The sequence below is a fragment of the Furipterus horrens genome, unplaced genomic scaffold (assembly GCF_987537825.1).
Source record: "Furipterus horrens unplaced genomic scaffold, mFurHor1.1.pri manual_scaffold_6, whole genome shotgun sequence".
In the NCBI taxonomy this organism is placed as follows: domain Eukaryota; kingdom Metazoa; phylum Chordata; class Mammalia; order Chiroptera; family Furipteridae; genus Furipterus; species Furipterus horrens.
Window position 1 is genome coordinate 115,084,391 of NW_028327176.1, and position 5,917 is coordinate 115,090,307.

Here is a 5,917-nt window from a genome sequence, read left to right on the forward strand (position 1 = left end):
GATCATTGCATGCTAATAAAACAATGTAGTAAATTGTGTAATATTATAGAGACAATGTTTTAAATATTTAAATGCTTAAAGTATTTGTATAATTTTTTTTTTTCAGAAGAAGAGAGATTCTTTATTAAAGTCAGCAAACTCAGATTCTTCAAGTCCCAGCCCATACAGCCCTCCTTCCCTCTCCCCTCACCCCATCCCACCCCTTAGCCACAGCAAGGGGAATAGAAAATGAGAAGCCAAGAAGGCCTCTGCCAGGGCAGGCTGCCTCCAATGTGTGGTGAGCCCAGTCCAGCTGTGGCAGGGGTGGCAGCTGCCACAGATCCCTCCTTATAAATTAAGTCACTGCAGTCATAGCTGTGGGCAAGGCACATTTGTGGAAGGCCTGAAGGCAGCATCGCTGACCCTCAGCCAAGGAATGGATTAAGGACACAGATGTCATGGGAGAAGAGGTATGACGGGAAAGGAAGAGGCCCTACATTTTGGTCCCAGGGAAAAAAAGGGGGGCCAGTTGATCCAGTTTGGGGGGTTTTAGAGAAGGGAATGTACTAGTAAGGACAGGGGGAGAGGCCACCATTGGGCATCCCCAGAGGAGACATGCCAGGCCAGGCCCCCACCCTGGCAAAGGGAGCTTGAAAGCTCCAGAGTGCTCTCGGGGAATGTCACTGCTAAAAAATATGTATATATTAACCATCCAAGGGAGGGCAGGAGAAAGACTGGGTGTGGATCAGAGGATCTGGCGTGGCATCCCATAGTCAGTCATGCCTGCCTGAGATTCCCCACGGTTGGTGCCCATCTGTAACCCAATCACGTTCTTGCCCTCTTGCAGCTGGTTGTCCGAGAAGTTCCGAGGGTTCTCCTTGGACTTCTTAGGAAACCAGTTGGGATCCCCAGAGAAAAGCCCATCATCTCGGGCTACTGCCAGTCCACCCAGGTTCATCAGTGTTCGCTGTACACAGGCCATGTTCTTTCCTTCCCAGAGGTCCACAGTCTGGAAGATGTCGGTGGTATTGATGCCATAGTGCTCAGCTGCTTTCAGGAACTGAGAGATCTGCTCCATCTGCTTGAAGGCCATGGCAGAAGCCTGTATCTTCTTCACTGGGGCCTGCCCCTCAGGATACAGTCCATTAATGAGCTCACACAGCACCGTGCCATCCTTGAGCCAGTTCTGGAAGTTCTCACGCCCAGGCTGGGGCCGGCCCACATCCTTGCGGCACTGGGTGGTGATCCACTGGATCAGGATTTGCTCCAGGTCTACATTGTACTGTTTCTCAATCTTTTGCTGCACTTCGCGGCTCAGGCCATAGGCAGGTCCCCTGTTGGCCATTCTGATGGGTGGAGGTAGCTGTGGGGAACGTCGGACCGGTTACAGAGCGTGCACTCCAGGCAGGCTGCGGAGCAAGTGGGAGTATTTGTATAATTAAGCTACAAAACTGTAGGAAATAACTTTAATGTAAAATAACTATTTGGGGCTGGAGTTACTTATAAATAATATTTTGAAGGTCATGACTCAAGATGATATTTATAAGTAAGGCAAGAAATAGCAAAATAAAGTCATTTTAATACCAACAGGACTCTACACGAGAAAGTACAAAGAGATGTTTATGGTAGGACACGAAGAAAAGAGTAGTTCTGACCTACTGAGGAAATGTGAGCATGGGTCAGTAAGCATGCTCACAGTAATTGAATAACAACTTATTTTTGAACTCTGTTTAAGTTTACAACCACAGGAGTTTAATATTGGTTTAGAAACCGTGTGGAGATGAATCTTCAAATGGTAAAAGTTCTTAGTTTGCAATGTGGTTGGGAAGAGCTTATAGAAATTGATCTGAGAACAGATTTATTCATCATGAAATCAAAGGATGGTATGAGCAGTTGAAGATATAAATCAATCCCTGATTTTTTTGCATATATTTTCTAAATTTTATATAGGCAATGTTCTATACTTTATATAAATACCAGAATGATGTTCTGCTTGATACTATATATAACACATGCTTCATTTAAAGGCTTCTTTGTAAGAGAAAATTGGGGTAAGGTAGGCGAGGGATTAAGACATAAAATTATATTTAAAATTGTTTCTTATTTAGAGATGATGGTTTATATCAAGTGCATGTTTGTCTCTTTTCATATGTCAGATGACTTCTATGAAATATTTAGAGGAGGTATAATTCAGGTTGAAGCATGAAGAAGAAAACCAAATTTAATAGTCTCAATAATCAATGTGCCAATGGAAATCTATAAATAAATTACATATCACAATAGAAAAACAGGGAAACAAAAAAATAACTCACAATAAAAAATTTTAAATATAATAATTAATTTTAAATAAATTCAACATCAGTATAAGAACAATTAAATTTTTGTTTTATATCAAAATTACAAAGTTAAAAATAAAATTTTAGTGAGAATACAATGAAATAAAACTGTATTCTCATAGACTGCTAGTGGAAACGTACATTCATGCCAACTTTCTAGAATTTAATCTATCAAGTCAACATATACTTAATACCTTAAACATGCTTATATCCTTTAAGTTCTCTCTCAAAGGAATTTATATTCAAGAGATTTCAGTAAGATCCCAATCAGAATGTGAGTGTTATCATGTGAAGCAAAATGGGGTTAGTTGCTTTTTTTTCCCCATCCACGCACCTTCTGGATCATTGGCTCTAGTCATGAGTGGGTTGTTTACCAGACAGTATGTTAAAATTTTGCAGAGAAAGGGGTTGGTATTGGCTAGAATCACGTTTCAATATGAAGACTAAAGATATAGGCAATGTTTTATTGAACTTGGCCACATGGGTAAATCAACTTAACTTCCAAAGGCAAGGACAAGATTCACTCCAGTACATGGTATGTGTGAGGGTAGGGTTACCATATTTTCTGCTATAAGTAAGGTTATGTTCTTTCTGGATATGGGGCAGATATGCCACATTTAGACATAAAGTTTTTCCCCCTCCATCCCTCTCTCCTTACCTCCCTCCACCCCTCCTTTCACATTTCTCAACTCTCTCCATATAGCAGATATCTGCAAGTCAATCCACATTATTGATGGAGTCCATCTTTGTCATTTTCTAGTTAAAATTTATTTTTAACCCCTAAATCAATACTCATGCACTTTCATTGTTATTCAGACATGTGTTAAGTAGCAAAAAAAGAAAAAAAAGTTCCCAGCTGAGGCTGAGCAAGGAGATGCTCTGCCTTCTTGTCTCAGCTGTCATGCTGTAAAACGTATCATTTTCAGTATATTTAATGTCACATTTCTGCACTCTTTGCTGGTGATTTTGCTCCTTTAAATGGCTCCCATATATAGTGCTAATGTGCTCTGCCTTGTTTCTAAGTGCAAGAGGGCTATAATATATTTTACTAAGAAAATTTGTGTGTTAGATAAATTTCATTCTGGCATGAGCTATAGTGCTACATCCAAATAAATAAATATCACTTCAAGTAATAATCTGTTATCATTTAATCAAACTGTTAAAAAGTCTAGATCTTTTGATCTACAAGTCTACATTTAGAAAATTATAAATGAAAAATAAAAAGAGATATATAAAAGTTATGGGTAAGAATATGCATTGCAACATCACTCATTACAATATAATATCAAAAGCAACTTAAATATCATACAACAAATAAAAGGATATACAATATATAAAACATAAATATGATTAATTTTCTCAAAGAACATTCTACAATATGGAAAGAGTGAATACATACTGTTCATTTTATAAAGAAGGTCACAACATAACATATCATAGAATACAAATTGTGTTAGAAAATAATATCTATATAATAACATATTGTCATATTTATTACCATACATGACATATAATAAATAGTGTTTAAAATATATCATAAATACTGTATAAGTAAAACAATGTTATTAGAGTTTACAGTAGTTACCTCTATACACAGTGAATTTTAAATTAGTTTACAACTACAGCCCTGGCTAGTGTGGCTCAGTGGATTGAGTGCTAGTCTGCGAACCAAAGGGCTGCTGGGTCGATTCGCAGTCAGGGCACATGTCTGGGTTGCAGGTCAGGTCTCCAGTTGAGGATGAGCAAGAGGCAACCACACACTGATGTTTCTCTGCCTCTTTAAAAAATAAAAATAAATTATTTTACAGCTACAATATACGCTTACATTTTGTTATTTAAAGAAAGTATGTTTCATAATAAAATTTTACATAAAGTGTTTGGAACACAAGAAAATATTTTTAAAGTGTTACATAGGGCACATTTAATATATATTTTTAAATGTGCTTTATTATGTACATAAAATTATGAAATATGGTTTTCTGCTTTTATAATAAAGAGAAAAATAAAAGACACTCAACTAGTTTAGCACATTTACCAATTTAACCTAACAGGGCAACTGTAAAGTAAAGGCACATTATAAACCTGTGGAGGTTATGGCTGATCTGAGAGATATAAACTCTTTTCTTAAATATTGTTATATATATCTGATACATAGGTTCAAAGTCATGACTAACTGCAGTTTCTACATGACTAATCTTAAACCATAACGTTTGAGCCATCAGTTTGGTTGTAACATGTTTCATAAGGATGTGTGATATTGTATAGCAAATTGTATCTGAGAGATACTGCAAGCTCCAAAATCAGTGTTGGCATAGTTTTTTTTTTTTTTTCCATGAACTTCAAAATCACTGTTGTGTTTGTTTGTTTGTTTCATTTACTGTTAAAAACGTCTGAAAAAACATATCGATTTGATAATCCAAGAGATGTTGAAGAACTTCAGCGAATGCTACTTGAGTCCAATGATAAGAATGATAGAGTTGAATGTGAAAATGAAAGTGATTTAGAAACTGATTATGTAGAAGTTCATTCAGAAGATTCAAATGCTGAGCAAAATATTCCTAATGAAGAAGTGAAGATGAATTAGACACAAATGAAGACTGTATTTTTTTGAAAGGATAAAGAATCAAAATGGAGGGAAAATCCCGTAAGAAGACAAATTAAAAAACAGCCACAGAATATTTTGTGTCAACTTCCATTGGTTTGATTACAAACTAACCCACTTAGAACACCTGAAACTGGACAAATTAGTGGCTCTAAGAGATATTTTCTCATAGAAAATTGTAAATTATGTTATAATATGGGACAGAATGTAACAATAGACAAAATTTTGCCTGGATTTAGAGGCAAATATGAGTTTATACAATACATTTCTTCCCAGGCCAGTAAATATGATATACAATTTTGCCATGTTCAATTCAAAAGCATTTACACAGGAAATCTTGAAATATATAAAGGTAAGCAGCTCAAAGATCCTTACTTGATAAGCAATAAACCAGCAGATATAATCAAGAGACTTGCAGAACCCATTTACTCATCAGGACATAATATTACAGCAGATAACTAGTTCACTGATATAAATCTTATCTCCTATTTCAAAAAGAAACAGTTTTCATATGCAAGTACTGTTTTTAAGAATTAACCCCAACTACCCCCTGAATTTGTATCTTCTAAAAACAGGCCTGAAAAACCCAACTTATTCACTTTTGGTGCAGATTGCACACTTGTATCTTATATACCCAAAAGGAAAAAAAGGTCATTTTAGTTTCAAGTATACATTTTGATGATGCCGTTAATTTAGATTTGCAGAAGCCTGACACAATAGAATATTAAAGCCAAATAAGGTCAGGAGTTGATACCGTGGACCAAATCATAGGTTACACATAATGTGGCCAAGAACACCAGAAGATGGCCTATGGTTATATTCTACAGAATTTTGAATACTGCAGGAATAAATGCTCAGACTATACATATGCTAAACAGCAATGTGAAAATAAGGCACAGGATATTTATTAGAAATCTTGTAACACAGTGTCAGAACAAATGAAAAGGCATTCAGAAATCTCTGCAGGTATGCATAAGAATTTACTCTTGAAACTTCATCA

At 36.2% G+C, this 5,917-nt stretch overlaps 1 pseudogene; it reads right to left on the bottom strand.

Annotated features, from left to right (window-relative positions):
- Window positions 1-456: 456 nt before the first annotated feature.
- LOC150007267 (transgelin-2 pseudogene) lies at window positions 457-1,397 on the bottom strand (annotated as a pseudogene).
- Window positions 1,398-5,917: the final 4,520 nt, after the last annotated feature.